We start from the raw sequence: 18,352 nt of genomic DNA, 5'->3' as shown, positions 1-18,352 counted from the left end.
TTCATCAGAAAGGTCATGCCTCAGTTGCTAATCTTTCCCAGATGTTGATCAACCTGCCCATTTTCAGCATGCAACATAGCTCCACAGCTGTTTCATCATTTGCTCTGAAGAGCAAATGAACAGCTGTCAAACAATTTTCTCCCACAACAGAGTCAATGCTGACGAAAGGTCTTCGTCCTGAAACGTTAACTCTGTTTCTTTCTCCACAGATGCTGCCTGACTTGCTGAGCTTTTCCAGCATTTTCTGTGTTCAGATTTCCAGCATCCACAGTATTTTGCTTTTGATTCAATATCACTGCATTTGGAGAACATATAAACATTTCCACAGTAGAAATCTAGCACATTCTTAATGTGAATCTTTAAAGAAAAATATTAACAGATCAGAATTATCAGGGAAATAAAAAGTTTAAAGAAGATCTGAATTATTTTTGTTAATCGGGCATCCTTAACATTTTCTGCAGGAGCTGCCAGTGCCTGTTGCACCTCCACAGGCAGCTCACTCATTTTACACACAATATCGGGCTGCTTGCCTCACCGGCAAATCCCAAGGGGAGGGAGGGGGCAATCATTTGGGGTGTGGAATCAGGAAATAACTCCTGCCTCTGCTGGAAGATTTTTCCAAAATCTAATTTTTTTTGAAAATGTACTTTTTTAGTTGACGGCGCATCAACTGCAGAATATTCCCGAGCGGACCAGGCCTGGTGCTTACCCTGCACATTGCTGCCAAATTTCTCTGAGAGGAGCTAAAATGAGAGGTGTTGGGCATTTACATATGTAAGGGACCCAACACCTGTTTCAGGTGGCAACCAAGGACGTTTTTCAGGTGTCCTTGGGGCACAGGACATTGGTCCCTGAAATGGAGCCTTGCTGCATCCGTTTACGCCCGTAAAAGGGCACCTAGGTCCAATTTCTACCCCACTTTCTGCTCCTTCCACCACTGGCACACTGTGGTTGCAGTATTCACAGGATGCACTACACCAATTTAATTCTGAGCTCCTCGACAGCAAGGTCATGGGAACACTTATCACCCCTATATTCCCTTCCAAGTCTCACACGATCCTAATTTGGACATATCTTGCTGTTCCTTCATTGTTGTGAGTCAATAGTCTAGAATTCTCTACCAGATACCATCATGGGAGCATCATCTCTACAAGGACTGCAGTGGTTCAAGGAGAACACCTACCACCACCACCTTAAGGCAGCCAGGGATGGGCAACAAATGCGGCCTTGCCAGTGACCCGAATCCTGAAACCAAATATAAAGAACAAGTGGAATAGCCACCACCATCCTAGCTGAAAGCTAACTCAGCGTAAACCAGGGATTGCATCTAGAACCTCCTACTCTGTGTAGTTGAGTGTCAGACTGGGTGGTGCGTTTAGCCACTCAACCTCCAGGGAGACCTGTAATACATTACTTTGCCATGTTGGCCTTTTGAGACAGGGTACTGCATGTTCTGTGTTGTAAGGTCACTACATTTACAACATACTTAACTGCCTGTTAGTTTCTTAGTGTGAAAACAGCTGATTGCCTTGCTTGTAATGGATTGGAAGAAAATAGTTGGCAAAATGTTAATTTTTTTAAATATAAAAGCTGCAAGAAAGTGGTGCGGTAGCAAAGATCATAACTGGGCACAGTGACAGTGCTTTGAAGCACAGTCAGCTTTCATACCACAGTGGTGGGGTTGCAGTTTTATTCCCCACATGCTTGTACTCCAGATCAAAGTCATGTTCCTGTGGGAAGATGCCAAGCTGATATCAGGTGCCTCTCTAAGAGGTGGTGAGAGAAGAAGTTGTAAGGACTGTTGCATTCAGGCTGCTGTTTTGCTTATCTCAACACATGGTTCATTGTAGATAGAGGCCTGGGAACAGCTCACCCACCTGTTCATTCAACAACAGCGACTTGCATTTATATAGCACCTTCAAACTGGAAAAACATCTCCAGGTGCTTAACAGGAGAAAAAAATTGACAGAGTGTAAGTGAGGGAGTTAGGAGAGGTGACTGAAGGTATTGTTGAATGCAAAGGTTTTAAGGAGTTTAAAAGTAGGAAGTGAGGTTGGAGGGGTTTGGGGAGAGAGTGACCGAGAACCGCTGAGACAGCTGAACACTCCGCTACTGCTGCTCGAATGGAGGCAGGAGCGATGCACAGGAAGCCAGAGTTAAAGAAACAAAGGACTTGGTATAGGACATCAGGGTAGAGGAGTTACAGTGACATGGCATGATTTGTAGGGAGGATAATGATTTTGAAATTGGTTCTTTGGGCATAGGGAGCCAGTATAGACTGAAGAGGATTGGAATAATGGGTGAGCAGGATTTAATGAAGCACAGGATGCGGGTGGCAGGATTTTGGGCGAATTGGAGTTTCTGGCTTCCCAAACTTTATTTCCCCCCCCCCCCTCCACCACCGCCATAAAGAACGGCACCTGGAGAAATTGGGTCTGGAGGTGACAAAAGCATGGATTAAGCTTTCAACAGGAGTGGTGAATGATGTTGTGGAGGTGGAAATAACCAGTCTTGGTAGTGGTCAGGATATAGAGTTTGCAACTCGGCTCTGGGTCAAACAGGGCAGTGAGGCTGCAGCTTATCTGGTGCAGCCTGATTGAGCAATCAGGAAGGAAGATGATGTCACCAGCAAGAGTAGAGGTTTTTGCTGGGAACTGAATACAATGGCTTCAGTCTTCCCAGTGTTCAAGTAGAGGAATTTCTGGCTCATTCACGACTTGAAATCAGAGACACAGCACAGTTGTGAATTAAGGAAAGTGGTGAAGAGATGGACCTTGTTGTCATCAATGTACATTTTTTTAATTATTCGTACATGGGATGTGGGCGTCGTTGACGAGGCCAGCATTTATTGCCCATCCCTAATTGCCCTTGAGAAGGTGGTGGTGAGCCGCCTTCTTGAACCGCTGCAGTCTGTGTGGTGAAGGTTCTCCCACAGTACTGGGAGGGTGGGAGTTCCAGGATTTTGACACAGCGACAATGAAGGAATGGCGATAAATTTCCAAGTCGGGATGGTGTGTGACTTGGAGGGCAATGTGCAGGTGGTGGTGTTCCCATGTGCCTGCTGCCCTTGTCCTTCTAGGTGGTAGAGGTCGCGGGTTTGGGAGTTGCTGCCGAAGAAGCCTTGGCGAGTTGCTGCAATGCATCCTGTGGACGGTACACACTGCAGCCACAGTGCGCCGGTGGTGAAGGGAGTGAATGTTTATGTTGGTGGATGGGGTGCCAATCAAGCGGGTTGCTTTGTCCTGGATGGTGTCGAGCTTCTTGAGTGTTGTTGGAGCTGCACTTGTTCAGGCAAGTGGAGAGTATTCCATCTCACACCTGACTTGTGCCTTGTAGATGGTGGAAAGGCTTTGGAGAGTCAGGAGGTGGGTCACTCGCTGCAGAATACCCAGCTTCTGACCTGCTTTTGTAGCCACAGTATTTATGTGGCTGGTCCAGTTAAGTTTCTGGTCAATGGTGACCCCCAGGATGTTGATGGTGGGGGATTCGGCGATGCTAATGCCGTTGAATGTCAAGGGGAGGTCATTAGACTCTCTCTTGTTGGAGATGGTCATTGCCTGGCACTTGTCTGAAGCGAATGTTACTTGCCACTTATCAGCCCAAGCCTGGATGTTGTCCAGGTCTTGCTGCCTGCGGGCTCGGAATGATTCAATATCTATGGGGTTGTGAATGGAACGGAACACTCTGCAGTCATCAGCAAACATCCCCATTTCTGACCTTATGATGGAGGGAAGGTCATTGATGAAGCAGCTGAAGATGGTTGGGCCGAGGACACTGCCCTGAGGAACTCCTGCAGCAATGTCCTGGGGCTGAGATGATTGGCCTCCAACAACCACTGCAATCTTCCTTTGTGCTAGGTATGACTCCAGCCACTGGAGAATTTTCCCACTGATTCCAATTGACTTCAATTTTACTCGGGCTCCTTGGTGCCACACTCTGCCAAATGCTGCCTTGATGTCAAAGGCAGTCACTCTCATCTCGCCTCTGGAATTCAGCTCTTTTGTCCATGTTTGGATCAAGGCTATAATGAGGTCTGGAGCGGAGTGGTCCTGGCAGAACTCAAACTGAGCATCGGTGAGCAGGTTATTGGTGAGTAAGTGCCGCTTGATAGCACTGTCGACGACACCTTCCATCACTTTGCTGATGTTTGAGAGTAGACTGATGGGGCGGTAATTGGCCAAATTGGATTTGTCCTGCTTTTTGTGGACCGGACATACCTGGGCAATTTTCCATATTGTTGGGAAAGTGCCAGTGTTGTGGCTGTACTGGAACAGTTTGGCTAGAGGCTCAGCTAGTTCTGGAGCACAAGTCTTAAGCACTACATCCGGGATGTTGTCGGGGCCCATAGCCTTTGCTGTATCCAGTGCACTCAGCCGTTTCTTGATATCATGTGGAGTGAATTGGCTGAAGGCTGGCTTCTGTGAGGGTGGGGATATCAGGAGGAGGCCGAGATGCATCATCCACTTGGCACTTCTGGCTGAAAATGGTTGCAAACGCTTCAGCCTTCTCTTTTGCACTCGCATGCACATTGAGGATGGGGTTGTCTATAGAGCCTCCTCCTCCCGTTAGTTGTTTAATTATCCACCACCATTCACAACTGGATGTGGAAGGACTGCAGAGCTTCGTTCTGATCCGTTGGTTGTGGAATTGCCACGGAGAAGTTGAATGATGATGTACCACGGTCGCAATCACAGAGGATATTATTGGTCACTTTGACCACAACAGTCTGTGGGTGAGGCAGAAATCAGACTGCAGACCTTTCAGCTAAAGGAACTGCGTGACCTAGCTCTGTCTATAGCATGTTGCTTCCGCTGTTTAGCATGCATGTAGTCCTGTATACTAGCTTCACCAGCTTTGCACCTCATTTTTAGGTACACCTGGTGCTGCTCCTGGCATGCTCTTCTACACTCCTCATTGAACCAGGGTTGATCCCCTGGCTTGTTGGTAATGGTAGAGTGAGGAATATGCTGGGCCATGAGGTTACAGATTGTGCTGGAATACAATTCTGTTGCTGCTGATGGCCCACAGCGCCTCGTGGATGCCCAGTTTTTAGCTGCTAGATCTGTTCTGAATCTATCCCATTTAGCACGGTGGTAGTGCCACACAACATGTTGGATGGTGTCTTCAGTGTGAAGACAAGATTTTGTCTCCTCAAGGACTGTGCGGTGGTCACTCCTACCAATACCGTGATGGACAGATACATCTGTGACAAGTAGATTGCTGATGACGAGGTCAATTAGGTTTTTCCCTCATGTTGGTTCGCTCACCACCTGCCGCAGGCCCGGACTGGCAGATATATCCTTCAGGACTCAGCCAGCTCGGTCAGTCGTGGTGCTACCGAGCCACTCCTGGTGATGGACATTGAAGTCCCCACCCAGAGTACATTCTGTGCCCTTGCTACCCTCAATGCTTCCTCCAAGTGATGATCAACATGGAGGAGGACTGATTCATCAGCTGAGGGAGGGCGGTAGGTGGTAATCAGCACGAGGTTTCCTTGCCCATGTTTGACCTGATGCCATGAGATTTCATGGGGTCCGGAGTCGATTTTGAGGAGGACTCCCAGGCCCACTCCCTCCTGACTATCACTGTACCGCTGCACATATGGAAACTGACCCCATGCCTACACGTGATGTAAACGAGAAACAATAAGTGAATGTGGAAGCCAAGAATGGAACTGCGAAATCCAGTGGGAGGGTGACCGCATGCGTCAGGAGGAGAAACTATTGCTGCAGATGGGTTGGCTGAATCAGGACAGGAGGAAGAGGAACCATTGATGTGTAGTCCCATGGAGGTGGACCACTGACGAGAGGTGGTTGACTATGTTGATGGCCACGGAGAAGTTGAATGATAATGTACCACAGTCGCAATCGCAGGATATCACTAGTCACTTTGACCACGACAGTCTGTGGGTAAGGCAGAAATCAGACTGCAGACCTTTCGGCTAAAGGAACTGCGTGACCTAAAGAAACCATGTGGGTTGGAGAGAAGATAAAGGGAACAAACCTCATTACAAATAGAAAACAGTGCAAATGGGGACACATTTTAAGACTGCAGTCTCTGGCAATATATGTATATATGTCACATGATGCATCACGTGGTTTTCTGAGTCAAAAAATTCCAGGTTCAGAAATGATCTACCACAAATAAAACATTAGTATTCAGTCCCTGTGCATGGCATAACATCTGACCAAACTACATTACAATATTGTACTAATGAACAGTTGATATGGTAATTACTGTTCATTTTTATTCTTTAGTTTTAGAATGTGCACTACTTGAGGATGTAGGTCAGTTTTATTGTGTTCAACATGGCAGCTATTCACACAACAACAACTTGCATTTCTATCGCGCCTTTCACTGGTTTCCCTTCACAGCAGTGGCCGTCTCGTCACCTGTTAATGGACCTCTTGATGCTGCTAGAAGGGCTTCTCTAACTTTGCGATGTTTTTCTAGGTTAAAGGTGCAAGTTGTTATCACAGTGAAACCTCAATCTATTTATTGCAAAGAGAGGACTTCTCTTATTTGATTGAATTTCCATTTTCTAAATGTCTATATTTACAAATATAAAGAGCCTAAATGCTACATTATGGAAATGCTTTTCTATAGTAATGGATGAGAACGGAACTAGGGAAGGTAGACTGAGAAAAAAATGGACAGAGTTAGAGAAGCAGTGGGAAATATTTAAAATGGTGATGAGAGTTTAGGAGAAATATATTCTTCTAAAAAGCAAGAAACTCATCAATAAAGAAAGACCATGGATGAATAAAGAGATAAGGGTAAAATTGAAACTAAAGAAAAAGACATGCTGTAAGTACATAGACAATAAAGGAGAGGATGACAAAAGAGAATATGAAGAGGTTAGGAAAGAAATTTAAAAAAACAATTAGTAAAGCAAAGAGGAACTATGAAATTAAATTATCATGGAATATAAAAAGAAATAATGAAGTATTTTACAGACACATAAATAACAGAAAAACCAGGGCTACACAAGGTAAACTCACTGGTAATGACAGCAAAATGGCAGAAATATTGAATAGTTACTTTGCCTCAGTATTTACCAGGGAGACTAATATGGTGGGCATGACATTAGAAGAAGACATCAAAAAATATATAAAACCATTTAAAATAGGAAGATGGGAGATAATTGATAAACTAATCAAACTTAGAGAGGATAAGACCCCTGGTCCGGATGGATTGCATCTGCGAATATTAAAAGAAGTTAGGGAGGAGATAGCAGAGCTACTTTTACATACGTACATATATAAAAATTCATTAGAAAAGGGAATAGTGCCAGAAGATTAGCAGACAGCTAATGTTGTTCTATCTCCCTTTTTAAATATAGGAATAAGTCCAGGGAACTATAGACCAGTTAACTTAACGTAGGTGGTAGGAAAGATAATGGAATCTTTACTCAAAGATGTAATAGAAAAACATCTGGAGAACGAAAATATAATAAAGAATAGTCAACATGGATTTCAGAAGGGAAAGTCATGCTTGACCAACCTTATTGAATAACAAAAAGACTAGACAAGGGTAATGCAGCAGATGTAATATATTTGGATTTTCAAAAGGCCTTCGATAAGGTACCGCACTGTAGACTCGTGATTAAGGTCAGAGCATGTAGAGTCGGGACAGGTAGCAGAATGGATAGCAAGCCGGCTACAAAACAGAGAGTAGGTGGTAAGGGTCGTTAGTCAGACTGGCAAAAGGTGGGAAGTGGTGTTCCACAGGGATTGGTGCTGGGACCACGCAATTTACATTAACAATTTGGATTCGGGAATCGGAAATACAATTTCAAAATTTGCAGACGACACCAAGTTGGGAGTGTAGTTAATACAAAGGAAGAATGCGTCAAAATGCAAGAGGGCGTTAATAAACTTGCAGAATGGGTGGGTAATTGGGCGTGGAATAAAGGGGGCAGTAACAACATGGATGCAGAATTGGCTAAGTGACAGGAAACAGAGTAGTGGTGAACGGTTGTTTTTCGGACTGGAGGGAGGTGTACAGTGGTGTTCACCAGGGGTCAGTCCTGGGACCACTGCTTTTCTTGATATATATTAATGACTTGGATTTGGGTATACAGGGCACAATTTCCAAATTTGCAGATGACACAAAACTTGGAAGGGTTATAGACAGGCTGGTGGCATAGGCAGACACATGGCAGATGAAATTTAACACAGAAAACTGCAAAGTGATACATTTCGGTAGGAAGAACAAGGAGAGGCAATATAAACTAGAGGGCACAACTCTAAAAGGGGTACAAGAATAGAGAGATCTGTGGGTATATGTGCACAAATCGTTGAAGGTGGCAGGGCAGGTTGAGAAAGTGGTTAAAAAAGCATATGGGATCCTGGGCTTTATAAATAGAGGCATAGAGTACAAAAGGAAGGAAGTCATGATGAACCTTTATAGAACACTGGTTCAGCTACGACTGGAGTATTGTATCCAGTTCTGGGCACTGCACTTGAGGAAAGATGTGAAGGCCAAAGAGAGGGTGCAGAAGAAATTTACTAGAATGATTCCAGTGATGAGGGACTTTAGTCACATGGGTAGACTGGAGAAGCTGGGGTTGTTCTCCTTGAAACCTTCTCTGTTCCAAGGAGATTTGATAGAGGTATTCAAAATCATGAAGGGTCTAGACAGAGTAGATAAAGAAAAACTGTTCCAATTGGTGGAAGGGTCAAGAACCAGAGGATATAGATTTAAGGTGATTGGCAAAAGAACCAAAGGTGACATGAGGAAAAATTTTTTTACACAGTGAGTGGTTAGGATCTGGAATGCACTGCCCGAGGGGCTGATGGAGGCAGACTCAAGCATAGCCTTCGAAAGGGAACTGGATAAGTACTTGAAAGGAAAAAAATTGCAGGGCTACGGAGATAGGGCCGGGGCGTGGGACTAGCTGGATTGCTCTTGTATAGAGCCGGTGCACACTCGATGGGCTGAATGGCCTCCTTCCGTGCTGTAGCTTTATGATTCTATTGTATGAAATGAATTTCAATATATATAAGTGTGAGGTGGTGTATTTTGGTAGGGTGAATAAGGAGGCCACATATAGCTTGGATAATGGGAGGGGGAAGCAAAGGGATCTAGGGGTATAGATACACACACATCACAAAAAATAGCGATGCAGGTCAATAAGGCCATAAAAAGGGCAAATCAAGCATTGGAGTTCATTTCTAGAGGGATAGAAATGAAAAGCAGAAAAATTATGTTAAGCTTGTATAGACCTCAAGTCCAAAAATCTATCGATCTCTGCCTTGAATATACTCGACAACTGAGCATCCACAGCCCTCTGGGGTAGAGAATTCCAAAGATTCACAACCCCCTGAGTGAAGAAATTCTTCCTTACCCAGGCTGCACCTATGCTCCCTAGTTCTAGACTCTCCAGCCAGGGGGAACAACCTCTCAGCATCTACCCTGTCAAGCCCCCTCAGAATCTTAAATTTTTCAATGAGATCACCTCTCATTCTTCTAAATTCCAGAGAGTATAGGCCCATTCTACTTAACCTCGCCTCATAGGACAACCCTCTCATCACAAGAATTAATCTAGTGAACCTTTGTTGCAGCGCCGCTAAGGCAAGTATATCCTTCCTTAGATAAGGAATCTAAAACTGTACACAATACTCCAGGTGAGGTCTCACCAAAGCCCTGTACAATTGTAGTAAGACTTCCTTACTCTTGTACTCCAACCCCCTTGCAATAAAGGCCAACATGCCATTTGCCTTCCTAATTGCTTGCTTTATTTGCATGCTAACTTTTTGTGTTTCTTGTATAGTCGCTAATAAATTCAATAGGGAATTCAGGAGAAACTGCTTTACCCAAAGAGGGGTTAGAATGTGGAACGCGCTACCACAAGGAGTAGTTGAGGCAAATAGCATAGATGCATTTAAGGGGAAGCTAGATAAGCACATAAGGGAGAAAGGAATAGAAGAGTATGCTGATAGGGTTAGATGACATAGGGAGGGAGGAGGCTCGTGTGGTCCATAAGCACCCACATAGACCAGTTGGGTTGAATGGTCTAGTTCTGTGCTGTAGTTTCGATGTAATTCAATGTAAGGACAGACAGTTCTGTTGATAATTCCAAACTTTGTAATTTCTTTACGATGAAGTTTTGAGAATATATCTCCGAGAATTCTAATTTGGGTAAAAAAAAGTTATATCAGTGAGAAATCTCCAAACGTTTGCTGGTTTTGCTGAGGCAAAAGAAAGAAATGAATACTTCACAGAAGAATTATAAGAAGACTAAAGATGTCTGCATAGCAAAAGCCTTCATTTAAGGTGCCTGTTGTATTACAGGTATCAGTCACAGGCTAGTACATATAGGTTGCAATACAGAACCGGCAGCGGTATACTGCCAGCTCCTGCAGTGCAGAGACAATGGAGCTTTATGCATGGGTGATTGCAGGCATATACAAAGCTCCACTCACTAGCATCTAAATACCAGTAAAATTCAACAGTGTGGAGCTGGCAGGACCTCTATACCATTACAAAAAGATTTACAATTACGATGAAAGATGCACCGCCCCAGAGATCTGTTTAAATTCGATGCTGTGGGTGTGAAGTTCAAACAATGTGAGGCTGCCGCTTGGCCCCCCTCCTCTCATGTAACTGCGTTGGGCAACTTCACATCCAAATTACACTACACTGATTGATTTGATGTGAAGCCAAAATCATTTTACGTCAACACAAACTGAAATGTGGCAGGCCTGTTCTTAAAAAGTAGCTGCTATAAACAGTCTTTTAAAAGAAAGAGAAAACAATTTTACTGATGTAAAGAACATTTTGTTTCTTTATTAAATTTACAAGCTCTAGGTGGCCACAACAAATGTTAGGTGAATAGCTGAACCGTACAGAGCAGGAAGTTGTAGGAGGTTATGTAATTGCAACCCAATAGTTGCAGCTTGCTCCATGCTGCTGCAAGCCTCAATGGGTAATTGATCAGGAATTGATTCATTTCTAATTTTATTAGTTTTTCATTACTTCAAATTGTTTCTCATTTTTAATAAAAGTTTTAATTTCACTTACTAATTTTTTACACTTGCAATTCTCTCCTGAAGGTGTTGACTCCTTGCCGAGGTTGAGGTACCCTGTGCTACCTCACCCAACTGACCATTATCATACATGCCAAACTAGGAAATTAGCAAAAGCAGACGACTTTTTCCAGTATTCTGATCAACATTTATCCCTCAACCAACACCACCAAAAACAGATCATCGGGTCATTTGCCATTTGTGGGACCTTCCTGTGCTCAAACTGTCTGCCACGTTTCCTACATTACAACAGTGACTAAACCTTAAAAGTATTTCATTGGCTGTGAAGTGAGTTGGCGTCTCCTGAGATCGTGAAAGGCGCTATATAAAATGAAAGTTTGTTCTTTCTTTCAACACAACTTTTCAGCAGGCACTTCCTTCCATTTAGAATTTAACCATACATGGCAGTTATCTATATTTTTTGTGGACATTTAGTGTTTCAGACCCAGTGTCCACTTCACATTTCACAGTAAAGGTCAGCATGAATTTAAACTCTCGAGCACCATGGCTTGGTTTCTTTGCACACGCCTAGCTGCAGTATGCAGCTTCTGGGATTGCTGGTCCTTCGAGTGAGTTAGGTGATTTGGCCAGACTCTGACTGCATCAGAAGCTTTTTAGTGTGGTTAACTTCCATTTGAATTACTATTTTATTTTTCTTTCCACTATTCACACTACACTGATTCACACTCTGGTGAAGTATCGATTTAGCCATATCACAATTAATATTACTCAGGCAATTATTAACATTTTCAGTCACATCAGTGAATTATTAATTTTAATCATTTTTGCAGCCATCAGTTTAATCACAAAAGCTGGTTTGAATCTACCACTCCGCTCTCTCCCGCTTAACCAATGACCAGCAATCTGTAACGCCAAGTGCAGAGCCCCTGTAGCTCAGTAGTGAAAATACAAAAGAAATGAGCCATAGTGACTCATAGGATAACTTCAAAAGAGCACAGAAGCTTGAATCTGCACTGATTTTTATCAGCAAATGAGGACATGTACACACTGGGACTGAATTGTTGGCTGACTGCTTAAAATGCTGATTGTGGGCATGCAAGACCAAAATTCAATTTTTTCATTGGTGGAACAATGGATAATACAATTCATAATGTGATAAGTGATTAGGAGCCTGTGTACTCGAATGCCTCGTGAACAAATAATGGTGTTATAGCATTCAATGAGTGGGCACCATAATCCATATCCGAAGCCTTTTATATGATGAATCTCCTATTTGTAGTTTTTATTGATCATATTCCCATTGAACTGCAGTGAGTTTCCTCATCACTATGATACTATAACTCTGCTGGTGCCTGGACCTGGGACTATGTAATTTCATTCAAATGGAACAAAAATCACAAGACTTGAAGGCCTAAATTTCTGAGTGCACACTAATGGTGGGAAACCTTGCCCGCCACCGGTGCATATTGGACAATCGCAGGCACTTTGCCCAGGTTTTCCAACGTGCACTGGCAGCAGGCGAGGTTTCCCGCCAACAGCACCTACTCAGAAAATCATGTCCGTAAAGTCAATAGTTCTTGGTTGGAGTTGCGACTTATGTTGCTTCACCTTGTTATGGCTGGTAGCACACTCAGCTCTGACTCATAAGGTGGTGGGTTCAGGTCTCACTTCAGGACTTGGGCACATAATCTAGACTGATATTTCAGTGTAGTACTGAGGGAGAGTCACATTGTTGGAAATGTTATCATTTGGGTGAAGTGTTAAACTGAGGCCCCCCTCCACCTGTTCCTGTAGTTCAGGTGCATGTTAAAGATCTCACAGTTCTATTTGAAGAACAACAGGAAGTTCTCGTGGTGGCTTGGCCAACATTCCTCCCTCAACCAAATCAGATCAGTTGGTCATCCATCCAATTTCAGTTCCTGAGAATTCACTGCAAGAATACTGGCTACTGTATTTGCCCAATAATAACAGTCATTCCACTTCATCAGTTTATCGTATGTATTTCCTTGGGGCTGCTCCCATTACTTCGACGGAAACCCTATTTCTGTTGAACTTCTGCCAAAGATACGGTGATGGAGCGGGAGAGGCCCCGAGGAAATTCACCCCCAAACTATTTTGGTACTTTTCTAAGGTGCTATATAAATGCAAGTCTTTTTTTAAAATTTTAGAATCCTATTTGAGTCCCAAAAGTCCGAATGGCCCTGGAATAATGCTGTGGGATAGCAACGTACAGAGATTTAACATATCTGCCTGCAATTCTGTTCTCCACTATTTTAGCAGAGACATTAACCCATTTGAAATAAATCAGTTGATGCCTCCACTAAACATAGCGAAGAGAGGAAATTCAGATGAATGCATTAAACTTTTATACGCTGGTATCCCACAATAATTTCAAGGCCCGTGTTTTTGCTTTAGACTCCAGTGTGAATTAGGAGACTGTGCAATATTTGTAAAGTATGAACTGTGCTTCTAAAGATCTTTCCACTATGGTGAGCATTCCAATTTATCTTTCCTATGTTCTGTAACATTTAATGTAAGCTGGTAGCAAATTAAAGAACATTGCTACTGAGGAACTTATACTTATCAGTAAAGCCACTGGGTTGGATTTTAATTCCTTCTGCCCGGTGGCAACAAGGTGGTAGTGGAGTTAAAATGGAGGTGGTAGACTTACTGCCCCATTCACACTCCGCCATATTTCCCAAAGCCTTCTGCTGGGCGGCCAAGGCACTGTCTGAATCAAGTGGGAGCCTTTTTGGTCTATGCAAATCGAGGTCCTATGACGTACATAGGACCCGATGCCATTTTAACTCTCCACGGGGAAGAGCATTCACCATGAACTCTCTGCTCAGTAAAGTCTGGTTATTAGAACAATAGAATCAGAACGTGCAGGTTGATAAACTGCCTTGTTTGAATTCCATGTTTGTGGGTTGTATGCTTTCCTGTTGGTAGTTCTTACTTTTGTTAATGTATTTGTTGTGAATATTGATGAAGATGACAAGGATTAGATGTGGTGCTGTTGTCTAGGTGGCAGAGGTTGTGCTGAATATTGTGTACAAGCAGTTGATATTGCTGATACTGGATGCGCTGTTAAATTCTGTTTATATGCTTTTAGACTCCACAAAAGTCTTAGTTGTTTTTATTGTGCACAACAGTAATTTGCAAGAACTACAAATAAATATATATATTCCAGCAAAATTAGTGTATTAGTACAGTGAGCCCTTGCTACCCTAGTTACAGAGTACTCACCATTTGTTCCTTTGATAATGAGGCAGATGACTGCATTGGAAGATCGAAGGAATGATTATAATCCAAGCATCACACCAAGTCTAAGACTGACCATGCTTATTTAATTTTTGTGCATATGCACGTGCTCATGATAAATCTTATTTAGCAGTAATAAACAGGATGAAAACAGAAAATGCTTGAAATACATAACATCAAATGTACATCATATATATATATAGGAAGGACCACTTTCTTCTACCTCAGCAACATTGCAGGCCTCTGCCCCATCTTTCCTCCATCATCATCATCATCATCATCAAAATCTTAATCCATACCTTGTGGTTGAGGCTCGACTACTCTAACTTTCTCCTAGCTGGCCTGACCCTCTACCCACAGGTTCATCCTCACCAAACATAAAACTCCATACTCATGTCAGCCCCATTGTCTCCCACCTCCAATGGTTTCCTGTGCCGCAAAGAATTGAATTCAAACTTTTCATCCTCACTTTCCAATTCCTATGTGCGCTCGCCCCGTCCTACCTTAGTGATCCTTCCACACACCGGGTTTCTCCTTCTCTCCCACATCCTCTACTCCACCACTGGTCTTTATTCATTCAGCCACTACATTCTTGTCAGGATAACTCCATGCTCTGTTCCCTCTGCCTTGATACCCTGGTTTCAAAAACCTCCTCGAAACCCTTCTCTTCAACTGTGTCTTCAGCCTCCCACACGACTCATCTCAATTTCACTCTTTCCCTCCTGCTCAATATCCACTGCTTTGTGCTCAAAGTAAAACCTTTTGAGACATCTTCCTGTATGTGAGGGGTGCCACAGAAATGGAATATTGATGTTGTAGATATGTCAGCATTTGAAAAGGTAAAAGATAGGGTAGGGTACAGATTTGTTGGATTGCTGGCAAAGTGGACATGCTGTTGAATGAGGGAATGCAAGAAGGGTTGTCCTGCTTGACACTCCAGGTCACTCTCTCCAGAAGTCTGCAGTGCACCATGCCTGTCAGCAGCTGGCCGCCAGGCTGTGTATTAACACTACCCGAGGACCTTGGAACAGTTGCAGGAGAAAAATGGTACATTTTAAAGGTAAGACTACACAACAGTACCACATACCAGGCAGGTGGCCCAGGATTCCATGCCTCGCAGTCTTGTTGAATGAACCTGTTCCACATTTGCTGCTCACCCATACCAGACACTCACACAGGTTTACTGCTCTTTCATTATATCTCATGCAAACATCATACCCTACCAAGACATATAGCTAAGCTGCAACATACAATTGAAAACCTTGCCACAGTCACATCTTTCAAGGGCTTCACACATCAAACAAAATTGTAACAAAACCTAATCGCTTACTGTCTTCAGGATGGGTTTCAGGTTGGGACCATGATAACCATTAGTGCCCTTTGAGAAAGGCACCAGTGTGGTGACATTGGGAAGCTATGTAATGGTAATCAATGAACAAGGAACTGAAAGTCGTGTCCATGCTGGTAGACACATCAATCACCAGTTTGATGCATATGTGAGCTGAACATTAGCTGATTTTTCAGTGTTAGCCCTTGTCAACTACAGGCATTGCCATTCTCTTGTTGCAGATGGTAAAACTCCGCGACTGGCTCTCTGCTAACCCAGAGTAAGAATTCTTGGAGCCCTGGGCACCAGGAAGATTCGGGGCCCTGTGAAACCTCTCCAGAGTAAACAATCCCAGACTTTTCAACTCTCCTCATAGATAAGCCAGGTATCAGTCTTGTTGCCCATTTCTGCACTGCCTCCAGTGGCTGTATATCCTTTACAGTGGTATGATGAACTATGCACAGTACTCCAGGAAGGACAGTACCAAACCTTGAACAGACTCATAGTTACCTCCTATGATTCATGCTCTATCACTCTGGCTATCCATCCCAAGATCTGGTTACCTTTCTTTACTGCTGCTGCGCATTGCGCTTTTGGTTTCAGTGAGCTGTCTACCAATGCTCATCCCCCGATTGCCACTCATCAGCCACCTTCCCAAACTATCCAGATTTCTTTGTATTGGAATAAAAGGCAAAATATTGCAAGTACTGGACATCTGAAACAAAATTAGAGAAAGTAGGAAACACACAGCAGGTCAATCAGCATTTTTGGAGAGAAGCTCTTGAAAGATAACAATTGACCAGCTATGTTTTTTCAACTTTTTTAAAATTTGTGTTTCCCATTCCCTTTGTTTTTGGTTTGCCTGTTCCCTATTGTTTGAATCACCCACCCAATTTGGTGTCATCTGCAATTTTACACAGCTTTGTTTTTGTCCCCAGCTCGAAATTATTCAAATCTAAGGCAAGTCATGGCAGCACAGCTCGCACCCGTGATATGCTCCTCCTGCACTATGTGGGAAGTCATGGACACTACCAGTGTCCCTGGCGACAATGTGTGCAGGAAGCGTATCCAGCTGCAGCTACTGGCTAACCGCATTTCGGAGCTGGAGCTGGAGCTGCGGGTGGATTCGCTGTGGAGCATCCGTGATGCTGAGATTATCATGGATAGCACGTTCAGTGAGGTGGTCACACCGCAGGTAAAGATTACATAGGCAGAAAGGAAATGGATGACTGCCAGACAGAGTAAAAGGACTAGGCAGGTAGAGCAGGAGTCCCCTGGGGCCATCTCCCTCTCAAACAGATATTGTGCTTTGGATACTGTTGGGGGAGATAGATTATCAAGGGAAAGCAGCAAGAGCCAAATTTGTGTTACCACGGGTGGCTCAGCTGCACAGGAGGGGAGGAAGAAGAATGGCAGGGCTATAGTGATAGGGGATTTTATTGTAAGGTGGGCGTTTCTGTGGCCGCAAATGTGACTCCAGGATGGTATGTTGCCTCCCTGGTGCTAGGGTCAAGGATGTTGCGGAGCGGCTGCAGGACATTCTGGAGGGGGAGGGTGAACAGCCAGTAGTCGTGGTCCATATCAGTACCAACGACATCGGTAAAAAAAGGGATGAGGTCCTGCAAGGTGAATTTAATGAGTTAGGAGATAAATTAAAAAGCAGGACTTCAAAGGTAGTGATCTCAGGATTACTACCAATGCCACGTGCGAGTGAATATAGAAACAGGAAAATAGACCGGATGAATGTGTGGCTGCAGGGATGGTGTAGGAGGGAGGGATTTAGATTCCTGGGACATTGGGACTGGTTCTGGGGAAGGTGGGACCTGTACAAGTGGGACAGGTTACACCTGAGCAGGACCGGGACCAATGTCTTCGCGAGGGTGTTTGCTAATGCTGTTGGGGAAGGTTTAAACTAGAGTGGCGGGGGATGGGAACCTGAGAGGGGCGTCAGAAGGGAGTAAAGTTGAGAGCAGCAAGAGAGGGGAAGACCCAGGAGAAATTTACAATACAAATAGTACGAACAGTTGTTCAAGAACAAGTGAAAGGGAAAAGCGTAGAGCAGCAGAAAGAAAGTGTACTTTAGACACTACAGATAAAGTGAAAACTAGAAGTTGTGAGGTGATTAACCCAGCATCAAAGCTGAAGGTCAGGCTAGGGTGTGTGGCCCAACTAAGAGTTCTATATACAAATGCACGGAGTATAAGGAATAAATTAAATGAACGACAGGTTCAAATTCAAATTGGAGGGTATGACACAATAGCTATTACTGAGACATGGCTGCAGGATGGACAGGATTGGGAACTAAATATACCGGGTTATAAGGTCTACAGGAGAGATTGGGAAAATGGAAGAGGGGGAGGAGTAGCCTTAATGATTAGAGATGAAATCACTTCAATGATAAAGGAGGATATAACGAGAGGTAAGCATCCAACAGAGACCTTATGGGTTGAATTGAGAAATAGGAAAGGATCTAAGACTACAGTGGGAATTGTGTATAGGAGCCCTGGCAGCAGCTCTGAAGTGCTAGATTGTATAAATGCAGAGATTAGACAAGTGTGCAAGAAAGGCATAGTGGTCTTAATGGGGGACTTTAACCTTCACATAGATTGGGAAAAGCAGACTAGCAACTGTCAGAAAGGTAGTGAATTTCTTGAGTGTGTTCGGGATAGTTTTCTACAGCAGTATGTCCTGGAGGCAACAAGGGGGCAAGCCATACTAGATTTAGTAATGAGTAATGAACCAGATTTAGTTAACGGCTTAACTGTACGCGAAC

This window comes from Heptranchias perlo, chromosome 5 (assembly GCF_035084215.1).
Source record: "Heptranchias perlo isolate sHepPer1 chromosome 5, sHepPer1.hap1, whole genome shotgun sequence".
NCBI lineage: Eukaryota > Metazoa > Chordata > Chondrichthyes > Hexanchiformes > Hexanchidae > Heptranchias > Heptranchias perlo.
The sequence above is the reverse complement of the archived record's forward strand: the minus strand, read 5'-3'. Positions refer to the sequence as shown.